Genomic DNA, 16480 nt, shown 5'->3' with positions numbered 1-16480 from the left:
CGTCGTTCTTGTGGCGAAATTTGTCCCATAGGAATGAATGGCAAAGCTAGAGTGGGAGCTGGCAAAAGCTGAAAAATCAGGACATGATTTCTAAACTGCCACCACTCCCTCATTTTCAGGCCCACCTACACAAATCTTATATCAAAATGTTCAGCTATCCCTGCTGCCACTAAAAATGTCAACAGCTAAGCCATAATCCTTATAGTTTTCACAATATGACCATTTGTTTGCAACTCACGCAGTCCATTGACATTCATTGAAACTCCACTCTGCAAAGCTCACATTTGAAGGGCAATTTCTAAACTGCGAATGTGCCTTCATTGTTAATATCTCAGAGACATACTATACACCAAAATGTAGGTCTGGGTCTTGTGATTCTCACAATATAAAGCTCTTCACTGTAGGATTTATAGTTTTTAAAATACGACCATTTGAAGATGGCAACCGCAAAAATACTCTGACCTGTGCAAGGCTGCAGCAGCACGTGATGTCATAGACAGGGACTTTTGCACCTGCTAATGTTTTTATAACTGTATGTTTTAATGTAACTGTGAAGCACTTTGGGCAACAACGTTGCAATTAAATGTGCTATATAAATAAATAATAACAGTTACTCCGCCCACTCCAGTTGTATACTACTGGTGGAGGCAAGAACACTTCACAATTTCCCCAGAAATTGTAGCTTTTCTAGTTCTTATTATTCTTATTATAGCCAAATTTGCCACCCTAACTCCTCCCACAGTTTTTACACTACATAGACAAAAATATACCAAAACGTGCAGATTGTTCCCGATCGGATTGCTATTACTTTGTGGAACGTTTTGCCGAATGGTTCACGGAATATCGTCGTTCTTGTGGCGAAATTTGTCCCATAGGAATGAATGGCAAAGCTAGAGTGGGAGCTGGCAAAAGCTGAAAAATCAGGACATGATTTCTAAACTGCCACCACTCCCTCATTTTCAGGCCCACCTACACAAATCTTATATCAAAACGTTCAGCTATCCCTGCTGCCACTAGAAATGTCCACGGCTAAGCCATAGTCCTGATAGTTTTCACAATATGACCATTTGTTTGCAACTCACGCCTTCCATTGACATTCATTGAAACTCCACTCTGCAAAGCTCACATTTGAAGGGCAATTTCTAAACTGCGACTGTGCCTTCATTGTTAATATCTCAGAGACATACTATACATCAAAATGTAGGTCTGGGTCTTGTGATTCTCACAATATAAAGCTCTTCACTGTAGGAATTATAGTTTTTAAAATACGACCGTTTGAAGATGGCAACCGCCAAAATACTCTGACCTGTGCAAGGCTGCAGCAGCAAGTGATGTCATAGACAAAGCCTTTTACACCTGCTAATTTTTTATAACTGTATGTTTTAATGTAACTGTGAAGCACTTTGGGCAACAACATTGCAATTAAATGTGCTATATAAATAAATACTAACAGTTACTCCGCCCACTCTAGTTGTAGACTACTGATGGAGGCAAGAACACTTCACACAATTTCCCCAGAAATTGTAGCTTTTCTAGTTATTAAGTGTTCTTGCATAGCAAGACCACTTAATGTTATCTCACATATATATTATTATTATTAAGTGTTCTTGCATAGCAAGACCACTTAATGTTATCTCACATATATATTATTATTATTATTCTTATTATTCTTATTATAGCCAAATTTGCCACCCTAACTCCTCCCACAGTTTTTACACTACATAGACAGAAATATACCGAAACGTGCGGATTGTTCCCGATCGGATTGCTATTACTTTGTGGAACGTTTCGGCGAATGGTTCATGGAATATCGTCGTTCTTGTGGCGAAATTTGTCCCATAGGAATGAATGGCAAAGCTAGAGTGGGAGCTGGCAAAAGCTGAAAAATCAGGACATGATTTCTAAACTGCCACCACTCCCTCATTTTCAGGCCCACCTACACAAATCTTATATCAAAATGTTCAGCTATCCCTGCTGCCACTAAAAATGTCAACAGCTAAGCCATAGTCCTTATAGTTTTCACAATATGACCATTTGTTTGCAACTCACGCAGTCCATTGACATTCATTGAAACTCCACTCTGCAAAGCTCACATTTGAAGGGCAATTTCTAAACTGCGACTGTGCCTTCATTGTTAATATCTCAGAGACATACTATACACCAAAATGTAGGTCTGGGTCTTGTGATTCTCACAATATAAAGCTCTTCACTGTAGGATTTATAGTTTTTAAAATACGACCATTTGAAGATCGCAACCGCAAAAATACTCTGACCTGTGCAAGGCTGCAGCAGCACGTGATGTCATAGACAGGGACTTTTGCACCTGCTAATGTTTTTATAACTGTATGTTTTAATGTAACTGTGAAGCACTTTGGGCAACAACGTTGCAATTAAATGTGCTATATAAATAAATAATAACAGTTACTCCGCCCATTCCAGTTATAGACTACTGGTGGAGGCAAGAACACTTCACACAATTTCCCCAGAAATTGTAGCTTTTCTAGTTATTATTATTCTTATTATAGCCAAATTTGCCACCCTAACTCCTCCCACAGTTTTTACACTACATAGACGAAAATTTACCAAAACGTGCAGATTGTTCCCGATCGGATTGCTATTACTTTGTGGAACGTTTCGCCGAATGGTTCACGGAATATCGTCGTTCTTGTGGCGAAATTTGTCCCATAGGAATGAATGGCAAAGCTAGAGTGGGAGCTGGCAAAAGCTGAAAAATCAGGACATGATTTCTAAACTGCCACCACTCCCTCATTTTCAGGCCCACCTACACAAATCTTATATCAAAACGTTCAGCTATCCCTGCTGCCACTAGAAATGTCCACGGCTAAGCCATAGTCCTGATAGTTTTCACAATATGACCATTTGTTTGCAACTCACGCCTTCCATTGACATTCATTGAAACTCCACTCTGCAAAGCTCACATTTGAAGGGCAATTTCTAAACTGCGACTGTGCCTTCATTGTTAATATTCCAGAGACATACTATACATCAAAATGTAGGTCTGGGTCTTGTGATTCTCACAATATAAAGCTCTTCACTGTAGGTTTTATAGTTTTTTAAATACGACCGTTTGAAGATGGCAACCGCCAAAATACTCTGACCTGTGCAAGGCTGCAGCAGCAAGTGATGTCATAGACAAAGCCTTTTACACCTGCTAATTTTTTATAACTGTATGTTTTAATGTAACTGTGAAGCACTTTGGGCAACAACATTGCAATTAAATGTGCTATATAAATAAATACTAACAGTTACTCCGCCCACTCTAGTTGTAGACTACTGATGGAGGCAAGAACACTTCACACAATTTCCCCAGAAATTGTAGCTTTTCTAGTTAAGTGTTCTTGCATAGCAAGACCACTTAATGTTATCTCACATATATATTATTCTTATTATTCTTATTATTCTTATTATAGCCAAATTTGCCACCCTAACTCCTCCCACAGTTTTTACACTACATAGACAAAAATTTACCAAAACGTGCAGATTGTTCCCGATCGCGTTGCTATTACTTTGTGGAACATTTCGCTGAATGGTTCTCGGAATATCGTCGTTCTTGTTGCAAAATTTGTCCCATAGGAATGAATGGCAAAGCTAGAGTGGGAGCTGGCAAAAGCTGAAAAATCAGGACATGATTTCTAAACTGCCACCACTCCCTCATTTTCAGGCCCACCTACACAAATCTAATATCAAAACGTTCAGCTATCCCTGCTGCCACTAGAAATGTCCACGGCTAAGCCATAGTCCTGATTGTTTTCGCAATATGACCATTTGTTTGCAACTCACGCAGTCCATTGACATTCATTGAAACGCCACTCTGCAAAGCTCACATTTGAAGGGCAATTTCTAAACTGCGACTGTGCCTTCATTGTTAATATTGCAGAGACATACTATACATCAAAATGTAGGTCTGGGTCTTGTGATTCTCACAATATAAAGCTCTTCACTGTAGGATTTATAGTTTTTAAAATACGACCGTTTGAAGATGGCAACCGCAAAAATACTCTGACCTGTGCAAGGCTGCAGCAGCAAGTGATGTCATAGACAGGGCCATTCGCACCTGCTAATGTTTTTATATCTGTATGTTTTAATGTAACTGTGCAACAACGTTGCAATTAAATGTGCTATATAAATAAATAATAACAGTTACTCCGCCCACTCCAGTTGTATACTACTGGTGGAGGCAAGAACACTTCACAATTTCCCCAGAAATTGTAGCTTTTCTAGTTATTAAGTGTTCTTGCATAGCAAGACCACTTAATGTTATCTCACATATATATTATTATTATTATTCTTATTATTCTTATTATAGCCAAATTTGCCACCCTAACTCCTCCCACAGTTTTTACACTACATAGACAAAAATATACCAAAACGTGCAGATTGTTCCCGATCGGATTGCTATTACTTTGTGGAACGTTTCGCCGAATGGTTCACGGAATATCGTTGTTCTTGTGGCGAAATTTGTCCCATAGGAATGAATGGCAAAGCTAGAGTGGGAGCTGGCAAAAGCTGAAAAATCAGGACATGATTTCTAAACTGCCACCACTCCCTCATTTTCAGGCCCACCTACACAAATCTTATATCAAAACGTTCAGCTATCCCTGCTGCCACTAGAAATGTCCACGGCTAAGCCATAGTCCTGATAGTTTTCACAATATGACCATTTGTTTGCAACTCACGCCTTCCATTGACATTCATTGAAACTCCACTCTGCAAAGCTCACATTTGAAGGGCAATTTCTAAACTGCGACTGTGCCTTCATTGTTAATATCTCAGAGACATACTATACATCAAAATGTAGGTCTGGGTCTTGTGATTCTCACAATATAAAGCTCTTCACTGTAGGAATTATAGTTTTTAAAATACGACCGTTTGAAGATGGCAACCGCAAAAATACTCTGACCTGTGCAAGGCTGCAGCAGCAAGTGATGTCATAGACAGGGCCATTCGCACCTGCTAATTTTTTATATCTGTATGTTTTAATGTAACTGTGCAACAACGTTGCAATTAAATGTGCTATATAAATAAATAATAACAGTTACTCCGCCCACTCCAGTTGTATACTACTGGTGGAGGCAAGAACACTTCACAATTTCCCCAGAAATTGTAGCTTTTCTAGTTATTAAGTGTTCTTGCATAGCAAGACCACTTAATGTTATCTCACATATATATTATTATTATTATTCTTATTATTCTTATTATAGCCAAATTTGCCACCCTAACTCCTCCCACAGTTTTTACACTACATAGACAAAAATATACCAAAACGTGCAGATTGTTCCCGATCGGATTGCTATTACTTTGTGGAACGTTTCGCCGAATGGTTCACGGAATATCGTTGTTCTTGTGGCGAAATTTGTCCCATAGGAATGAATGGCAAAGCTAGAGTGGGAGCTGGCAAAAGCTGAAAAATCAGGACATGATTTCTAAACTGCCACCACTCCCTCATTTTCAGGCCCACCTACACAAATCTTATATCAAAACGTTCAGCTATCCCTGCTGCCACTAGAAATGTCCACGGCTAAGCCATAGTCCTGATAGTTTTCACAATATGACCATTTGTTTGCAACTCACGCCTTCCATTGACATTCATTGAAACTCCACTCTGCAAAGCTCACATTTGAAGGGCAATTTCTAAACTGCGACTGTGCCTTCATTGTTAATATCTCAGAGACATACTATACATCAAAATGTAGGTCTGGGTCTTGTGATTCTCACAATATAAAGCTCTTCACTGTAGGAATTATAGTTTTTAAAATACGACCGTTTGAAGATGGCAACCGCCAAAATACTCTGACCTGTGCAAGGCTGCAGCAGCAAGTGATGTCATAGACAAAGCCTTTTACACCTGCTAATTTTTTATAACTGTATGTTTTAATGTAACTGTGAAGCACTTTGGGCAACAACATTGCAATTAAATGTGCTATATAAATAAATACTAACAGTTACTCCGCCCACTCTAGTTGTAGACTACTGATGGAGGCAAGAACACTTCACACAATTTCCCCAGAAATTGTAGCTTTTCTAGTTATTATTATTATTCTTATTATAGCCAAATTTGCCACCCTAACTCCTCCCACAGTTTTTACACTACATAGACAAAAATTTACCAAAACGTGCAGATTGTTCCCGATCGCGTTGCTATTACTTTGTGGAACGTTTCGCTGAATGGTTCTCGGAATATCGTCATTCTTGTGGCGAAATTTGTCCCATAGGAATGAATGGCAAAGCTAGAGTGGGAGCTGGCAAAAGCTGAAAAATCAGGACATGATTTCTAAACTGCCACTACTCCCTCATTTTCAAGCCCACCTACACAAATCTTATATCAAAACGTTCAGCTATCCCTGCTGCCACTAAAAATGTCCACGGCTAAGCCATAGTCCTGATTGTTTTCGCAATATGACCATTTGTTTGCAACTCACGCAGTCCATTGACATTCATTGAAACGCCACTCTGCAAAGCTCACATTTGAAGGGCAATTTCTAAACTGCGACTGTGCCTTCCTTGTTAATATCTCAGAGACATACTATACATCAAAATGTAGGCCTGGGTCTTGTGATTCTCACAATATAAAGCTCTTCACTGTAGGATTTATAGTTTTTAAAATACGACCGTTTGAAGATGGCAACCGCAAAAATACTCTGACCTGTGCAAGGCTGCAGCAGCAAGTGATGTCATAGACAGGGCCATTTGCACCTGCTAATGTTTTTATAACTGTATGTTTTAATGTAACTGTGCAACAACGTTGCAATTAAATGTGCTATATAAATAAATAATAACAGTTACTCCGCCCACTCCAGTTGTATACTACTGGTGGAGGCAAGAACACTTCACAATTTCCCCAGAAATTGTAGCTTTTCTAGTTAAGTGTTCTTGCATAGCAAGACCACTTAATGTTATCTCACATATATATTATTATTATTATTCTTATTATTCTTATTATAGCCAAATTTGCCACCCTAACTCCTCCCACAGTTTTTACACTACATAGACAAAAATATACCAAAACGTGCAGATTGTTCCCGATCGGATTGCTATTACTTTGTGGAACGTTTCACCGAATGGTTCTCGGAATATCGTCGTTCTTCTGGCGAAATTTGTCCCATAGGAATGAATGGCAAAGCTAGAGTGGGAGCTGGCAAAAGCTGAAAAATCAGGACATGATTTCTAAACTGCCACCACTCCCTCATTTTCAGGCCCACCTACACAAATCTTATATCAAAACGTTCAGCTATCCCTGCTGCCACTAGAAATGTCCACGGCTAAGCCACAGTCCTGATAGTTTTCACAATATGACCATTTGTTTGCAACTCACGCCTTCCATTGACATTCATTGAAACTCCACTCTGCAAAGCTCACATTTGAAGGGCAATTTCTAAACTGCGACTGTGCCTTCATTGTTAATATCTCAGAGACATACTATACATCAAAATGTAGGTCTGGGTCTTGTGATTCTTACAATATAAAGCTCTTCACTGTAGGATTTATAGTTTTTAAAATACGACTGTTTGAAGATGGCAACCGCCAAAATACTCTGACCTGTGCAAGGCTGCAGCAGCAAGTGATGTCATAGACAAAGCCTTTTACACCTGCTAATTTTTTTATAACTGTATGTTTTAATGTAACTGTGAAGCACTTTGGGCAACAACATTGCAATTAAATGTGCTATATAAATAAATACTAACAGTTACTCCGCCCACTCTAGTTGTAGACTACTGATGGAGGCAAGAACATTTCACACAATTTCCCCAGAAATTGTAGCTTTTCTAGTTAAGTGTTCTTGCATAGCAAGACCACTTAATGTTATCTCACATATATATTATTATTATTATTCTTATTATTCTTATTATAGCCAAATTTGCCACCCTAACTCCTCCCACAGTTTTTACACTACATAGACAAAAATATACCAAAACGTGCAGATTGTTCCCGATCGGATTGCTATTACTTTGTGGAACGTTTCGCCGAATGGTTCACGGAATATCGTCGTTCTTCTGGCGAAATTTGTCCCATAGGAATGAATGGCAAAGCTAGAGTGGGAGCTGGCAAAAGCTGAAAAATCAGGACATGATTTCTAAACTGCCACTACTCCCTCATTTTCAGGCCCACCTACACAAATCTTATATCAAAACGTTCAGCTATCCCTGCTGCCACTAAAAATGTCAACGGCTAAGCCATAGTCCTGATAGTTTTCACAATATGACCATTTGTTTGCAACTCACGCCTTCCATTGACATTCATTGAAACTCCACTCTGCAAAGCTCACATTTGAAGGGCAATTTCTAAACTGCGACTGTGCCTTCATTGTTAATATCTCAGAGACATACTATGCATCAAAATGTAGGTCTGGGTCTTGTGATTCTCACAATATAAAGCTCTTCACTGTAGGATTTATAGTTTTTAAAATACGACCGTTTGAAGATGGCAACCGCCAAAATACTCTGACCTGTGCAAGGCTGCAGCAGCAAGTGATGTCATAGACAAAGCCTTTTGTACACCTGCTAGAGTTTTTATAAATGTATGGTTTAATGTAACTGTGCAACAAAGATGCAATTAAATGTGCTATATAAATGATAACAGTTACTGCGCCCACTCCAGTTGTAGACTACTGGTGGAGGCAAGAACACTTCACACAATTTCCCCAGAAATTGTAGCTTTTCTAGTTATTATTATTATTATTATAGCCAAATTTGCCACCCTAACTCCTCCCACAGTTTTTACACTACATAGACAAAAATATACCAAAACGTGCAGATTGTTCCCGATCGGATTGCTATTACTTTGTGGAACGTTTCGCCGTATGGTTCTCGGAATATCGTCGTTCTTGTGGCGAAATTTGTCCCATAGGAATGAATGGCAAAGCTAGAGTGGGAGCTGGCAAAAGCTGAAAAATCAGGACATGATTTCTAAACTGCCACCACTCCCTCATTTTCAGGCCCACCTACACAAATCTTATATCAAAACGTTCAGCTATCCCTGCTGCCACTAAAATTATCCACAGCTAAGCCATAGTCCTGACAGTTTTCACAATATGACCATTTGTTTGCAACTCACGCAGTCCATTGAGATTCATTGAAACTCCACTCTGCAAAGCTCACATTTGAAGGGCAATTTCTAAACTGCGACTGTGCCTTCATTGTTAATATTGCAGAGACATACTATGCATCAAAATGTAGGTCTGGGTCTTGTTATTCTCACAATATAAAGCTCTTCGCTGTAGGATTTATAGTTTTTAAAATACGACCATTTGAAGATGGCAACCGCCAAAATACTTTGACCTGTGCCAGGCTGCAGCAGTAAGTGATGTCATAGACAGGGCCTTTTGTACACCTGCTAATGTTTTTATAAATGTATGTTTTAATGTAGCTGTGCAACAACGTTGCAATTAAATGTGCTATATAAATGATAACAGTTACTCCGCCCACTCCAGTTGTAGACTACTGGTGGAGGCAAGAACACTTCACACAATTTCCCAAGAAATTGTAGCTTTTCTAGTTATTATTATTCTTATTATAGCCAAATTTGCCACCCTAACTCCTCCCACAGTTTTTACACTACATAGACAAAAATATACCAAAACGTGCAGATTGCTCCCGATCGGATTGCTATTACTTTGTGGAACGTTTCGCCGAATGGTTCACGGAATATCGTCGTTCTTGTGGCGAAATTTGTCCCATAGGAATGAATGGCAAAGCTAGAGTGGGAGCTGGCAAAAGCTGAAAAATCAGGACATGATTTCTAAACTGCCACCACTCCCTCATTTTCAGGCCCACCTACACAAATCTTATATCAAAATGTTCAGCTATCCCTGCTGCCACTAAAAATGTCAACAGCTAAGCCATAATCCTTATAGTTTTCACAATATGACCATTTGTTTGCAACTCACGCAGTCCATTGACATTCATTGAAACTCCACTCTGCAAAGCTCACATTTGAAGGGCAATTTCTAAACTGCGAATGTGCCTTCATTGTTAATATCTCAGAGACATACTATACACCAAAATGTAGGTCTGGGTCTTGTGATTCTCACAATATAAAGCTCTTCACTGTAGGATTTATAGTTTTTAAAATACGACCATTTGAAGATGGCAACCGCAAAAATACTCTGACCTGTGCAAGGCAGCAGCAGCACGTGATGTCATAGACAGGGACTTTTGCACCTGCTAATGTTTTTATAACTGTATGTTTTAATGTAACTGTGAAGCACTTTGGGCAACAACGTTGCAATTAAATGTGCTATATAAATAAATAATAACAGTTACTCCGCCCACTCCAGTTGTATACTACTGGTGGAGGCAAGAACACTTCACAATTTCCCCAGAAATTGTAGCTTTTCTAGTTCTTATTATTCTTATTATAGCCAAATTTGCCACCCTAACTCCTCCCACAGTTTTTACACTACATAGACAAAAATATACCAAAACGTGCAGATTGTTCCCGATCGGATTGCTATTACTTTGTGGAACGTTTCGCCGAATGGTTCACGGAATATCGTTGTTCTTGTGGCGAAATTTGTCCCATAGGAATGAATGGCAAAGCTAGAGTGGGAGCTGGCAAAAGCTGAAAAATCAGGACATGATTTCTAAACTGCCACCACTCCCTCATTTTCAGGCCCACCTACACAAATCTTATATCAAAACGTTCAGCTATCCCTGCTGCCACTAGAAATGTCCACGGCTAAGCCATAGTCCTGATAGTTTTCACAATATGACCATTTGTTTGCAACTCACGCCTTCCATTGACATTCATTGAAACTCCACTCTGCAAAGCTCACATTTGAAGGGCAATTTCTAAACTGCGACTGTGCCTTCATTGTTAATATCTCAGAGACATACTATACATCAAAATGTAGGTCTGGGTCTTGTGATTCTCACAATATAAAGCTCTTCACTGTAGGAATTATAGTTTTTAAAATACGACCGTTTGAAGATGGCAACCGCCAAAATACTCTGACCTGTGCAAGGCTGCAGCAGCAAGTGATGTCATAGACAAAGCCTTTTACACCTGCTAATTTTTTATAACTGTATGTTTTAATGTAACTGTGAAGCACTTTGGGCAACAACATTGCAATTAAATGTGCTATATAAATAAATACTAACAGTTACTCCGCCCACTCTAGTTGTAGACTACTGATGGAGGCAAGAACACTTCACACAATTTCCCCAGAAATTGTAGCTTTTCTAGTTATTATTATTATTCTTATTATAGCCAAATTTGCCACCCTAACTCCTCCCACAGTTTTTACACTACATAGACAAAAATTTACCAAAACGTGCAGATTGTTCCCGATCGCGTTGCTATTACTTTGTGGAACGTTTCGCTGAATGGTTCTCGGAATATCGTCATTCTTGTGGCGAAATTTGTCCCATAGGAATGAATGGCAAAGCTAGAGTGGGAGCTGGCAAAAGCTGAAAAATCAGGACATGATTTCTAAACTGCCACTACTCCCTCATTTTCAAGCCCACCTACACAAATCTTATATCAAAACGTTCAGCTATCCCTGCTGCCACTAAAAATGTCCATGGCTAAGCCATAGTCCTGATTGTTTTCGCAATATGACCATTTGTTTGCAACTCACGCAGTCCATTGACATTCATTGAAACGCCACTCTGCAAAGCTCACATTTGAAGGGCAATTTCTAAACTGCGACTGTGCCTTCCTTGTTAATATCTCAGAGACATACTATACATCAAAATGTAGGCCTGGGTCTTGTGATTCTCACAATATAAAGCTCTTCACTGTAGGATTTATAGTTTTTAAAATACGACCGTTTGAAGATGGCAACCGCAAAAATACTCTGACCTGTGCAAGGCTGCAGCAGCAAGTGATGTCATAGACAGGGCCATTTGCACCTGCTAATGTTTTTATAACTGTATGTTTTAATGTAACTGTGAAGCACTTTGGGCAACAACGTTGCAATTAAATGTGCTATATAAATAAATAATAACAGTTACTCCGCCCATTCCAGTTATAGACTACTGGTGGAGGCAAGAACACTTCACACAATTTCCCCAGAAATTGTAGCTTTTCTAGTTATTATTATTCTTATTATAGCCAAATTTGCCACCCTAACTCCTCCCACAGTTTTTACACTACATAGACGAAAATTTACCAAAACGTGCAGATTGTTCCCGATCGGATTGCTATTACTTTGTGGAACGTTTCGCCGAATGGTTCACGGAATATCGTCGTTCTTGTGGCGAAATTTGTCCCATAGGAATGAATGGCAAAGCTAGAGTGGGAGCTGGCAAAAGCTGAAAAATCAGGACATGATTTCTAAACTGCCACCACTCCCTCATTTTCAGGCCCACCTACACAAATCTTATATCAAAACGTTCAGCTATCCCTGCTGCCACTAGAAATGTCCACGGCTAAGCCATAGTCCTGATAGTTTTCACAATATGACCATTTGTTTGCAACTCACGCCTTCCATTGACATTCATTGAAACTCCACTCTGCAAAGCTCACATTTGAAGGGCAATTTCTAAACTGCGACTGTGCCTTCATTGTTAATATTCCAGAGACATACTATACATCAAAATGTAGGTCTGGGTCTTGTGATTCTCACAATATAAAGCTCTTCACTGTAGGTTTTATAGTTTTTTAAATACGACCGTTTGAAGATGGCAACCGCCAAAATACTCTGACCTGTGCAAGGCTGCAGCAGCAAGTGATGTCATAGACAAAGCCTTTTACACCTGCTAATTTTTTATAACTGTATGTTTTAATGTAACTGTGAAGCACTTTGGGCAACAACATTGCAATTAAATGTGCTATATAAATAAATACTAACAGTTACTCCGCCCACTCTAGTTGTAGACTACTGATGGAGGCAAGAACACTTCACACAATTTCCCCAGAAATTGTAGCTTTTCTAGTTAAGTGTTCTTGCATAGCAAGACCACTTAATGTTATCTCACATATATATTATTCTTATTAAGTGTTCTTGCATAGCAAGACCACTTAATGTTATCTCACATATATATTATTATTATTATTCTTATTATTCTTATTATAGCCAAATTTGCCACCCTAACTCCTCCCACAGTTTTTACACTACATAGACAAAAATATACCAAAACGTGCAGATTGTTCCCGATCGGATTGCTATTACTTTGTGGAACGTTTCGCCGAATGGTTCACGGAATATCGTCGTTCTTGTGGCGAAATTTGTCCCATAGGAATGAATGGCAAAGCTAGAGTGGGAGCTGGCAAAAGCTGAAAAATCAGGACATGATTTCTAAACTGCCACCACTCCCTCATTTTCAGGCCCACCTACACAAATCTAATATCAAAACGTTCAGCTATCCCTGCTGCCACTAGAAATGTCCACGGCTAAGCCATAGTCCTGATAGTTTTCACAATATGACCATTTGTTTGCAACTCACGCCTTCCATTGACATTCATTGAAACTCCACTCTGCAAAGCTCACATTTGAAGGGCAATTTTAAACTGCGACTGTGCCTTCATTGTTAATATCTCAGAGACATACTATACATCAAAATGTAGGTCTCGGTCTTGTGATTCTCACAATATAAAGCTCATCACTGTAGGATTTATAGTTTTTAAAATACGACCGTTTGAAGATGGCAACCGCAAAAATACTCTGACCTGTGCCAGGCTGCAGCAGCAAGTGATGTCATAGACAGGGCCATTTGCACCTGCTAATGTTTTTATAACTGTATGTTTTAATGTAACTGTGCAACAACGTTGCAATTAAATGTGCTATATAAATAAATAATAACAGTTACTCCGCCCACTCCAGTTGTATACTACTGGTGGAGGCAAGAACACTTCACAATTTCCCCAGAAATTGTAGCTTTTCTAGTTATTCTTATTATTCTTATTATAGCCAAATTTGCCACCCTAACTCCTCCCACAGTTTTTACACTACATAGACAAAAATTTACCAAAACGTGCAGATTGTTCCCGATCGCGTTGCTATTACTTTGTGGAACATTTCGCTGAATGGTTCTCGGAATATCGTCGTTCTTGTTGCGAAATTTGTCCCATAGGAATGAATGGCAAAGCTAGAGTGGGAGCTGGCAAAAGCTGAAAAATCAGGACATGATTTCTAAACTGCCACTACTCCCTCATTTTCAAGCCCACCTACACAAATCTTATATCAAAACGTTCAGCTATCCCTGCTGCCACTAAAAATGTCCACGGCTAAGCCATAGTCCTGATTGTTTTCGCAATATGACCATTTGTTTGCAACTCACGCAGTCCATTGACATTCATTGAAACGCCACTCTGCAAAGCTCACATTTGAAGGGCAATTTCTAAACTGCGACTGTGCCTTCATTGTTAATATTGCAGAGACATACTATACATCAAAATGTACTCTGACCTGTGCAAGGCTGCAGCAGCAAGTGATGTCATAGACAGGGCCATTCGCACCTGCTAATGTTTTTATATTTGTATGTTTTAATGTAACTGTGCAACAACGTTGCAATTAAATGTGCTATATAAATAAATAATAACAGTTACTCCGCCCACTCCAGTTGTATACTACTGGTGGAGGCAAGAACACTTCACAATTTCCCCAGAAATTGTAGCTTTTCTAGTTATTAAGTGTTCTTGCATAGCAAGACCACTTAATGTTATCTCACATATATATTATTATTATTATTCTTATTATTCTTATTATAGCCAAATTTGCCACCCTAACTCCTCCCACAGTTTTTACACTACATAGACAAAAATATACCAAAACGTGCAGATTGTTCCCGATCGGATTGCTATTACTTTGTGGAACGTTTCGCCGAATGGTTCACGGAATATCGTTGTTCTTGTGGCGAAATTTGTCCCATAGGAATGAATGGCAAAGCTAGAGTGGGAGCTGGCAAAAGCTGAAAAATCAGGACATGATTTCTAAACTGCCACCACTCCCTCATTTTCAGGCCCACCTACACAAATCTTATATCAAAACGTTCAGCTATCCCTGCTGCCACTAGAAATGTCCACGGCTAAGCCATAGTCCTGATAGTTTTCACAATATGACCATTTGTTTGCAACTCACGCCTTCCATTGACATTCATTGAAACTCCACTCTGCAAAGCTCACATTTGAAGGGCAATTTCTAAACTGCGACTGTGCCTTCATTGTTAATATCTCAGAGACATACTATACATCAAAATGTAGGTCTGGGTCTTGTGATTCTCACAATATAAAGCTCTTCACTGTAGGAATTATAGTTTTTAAAATACGACCGTTTGAAGATGGCAACCGCCAAAATACTCTGACCTGTGCAAGGCTGCAGCAGCAAGTGATGTCATAGACAAAGCCTTTTACACCTGCTAATTTTTTATAACTGTATGTTTTAATGTAACTGTGAAGCACTTTGGGCAACAACATTGCAATTAAATGTGCTATATAAATAAATACTAACAGTTACTCCGCCCACTCTAGTTGTAGACTACTGATGGAGGCAAGAACACTTCACACAATTTCCCCAGAAATTGTAGCTTTTCTAGTTATTATTATTATTCTTATTATAGCCAAATTTGCCACCCTAACTCCTCCCACAGTTTTTACACTACATAGACAAAAATTTACCAAAACGTGCAGATTGTTCCCGATCGCGTTGCTATTACTTTGTGGAACGTTTCGCTGAATGGTTCTCGGAATATCGTCATTCTTGTGGCGAAATTTGTCCCATAGGAATGAATGGCAAAGCTAGAGTGGGAGCTGGCAAAAGCTGAAAAATCAGGACATGATTTCTAAACTGCCACTACTCCCTCATTTTCAAGCCCACCTACACAAATCTTATATCAAAACGTTCAGCTATCCCTGCTGCCACTAAAAATGTCCACGGCTAAGCCATAGTCCTGATTGTTTTCGCAATATGACCATTTGTTTGCAACTCACGCAGTCCATTGACATTCATTGAAACGCCACTCTGCAAAGCTCACATTTGAAGGGCAATTTCTAAACTGCGACTGTGCCTTCCTTGTTAATATCTCAGAGACATACTATACATCAAAATGTAGGCCTGGGTCTTGTGATTCTCACAATATAAAGCTCTTCACTGTAGGATTTATAGTTTTTAAAATACGACCGTTTGAAGATGGCAACCGCAAAAATACTCTGACCTGTGCAAGGCTGCAGCAGCAAGTGATGTCATAGACAGGGCCATTTGCACCTGCTAATGTTTTTATAACTGTATGTTTTAATGTAACTGTGCAACAACGTTGCAATTAAATGTGCTATATAAATAAATAATAACAGTTACTCCGCCCACTCCAGTTGTATACTACTGGTGGAGGCAAGAACACTTCACAATTTCCCCAGAAATTGTAGCTTTTCTAGTTATTATTATTATTATTATAGCCAAATTTGCCACCCTAACTCCTCCCACAGTTTTTACACTACATAGACAAAAATATACCAAAACGTGCAGATTGTTCCCGATCGGATTGCTATTACTTTGTGGAACGTTTCGCCGTATGGTTCTCGGAAT

This window comes from Pelobates fuscus, chromosome 4 (assembly GCF_036172605.1).
Source record: "Pelobates fuscus isolate aPelFus1 chromosome 4, aPelFus1.pri, whole genome shotgun sequence".
In the NCBI taxonomy this organism is placed as follows: domain Eukaryota; kingdom Metazoa; phylum Chordata; class Amphibia; order Anura; family Pelobatidae; genus Pelobates; species Pelobates fuscus.
Note: the sequence above shows the minus strand (reverse complement) of the source record.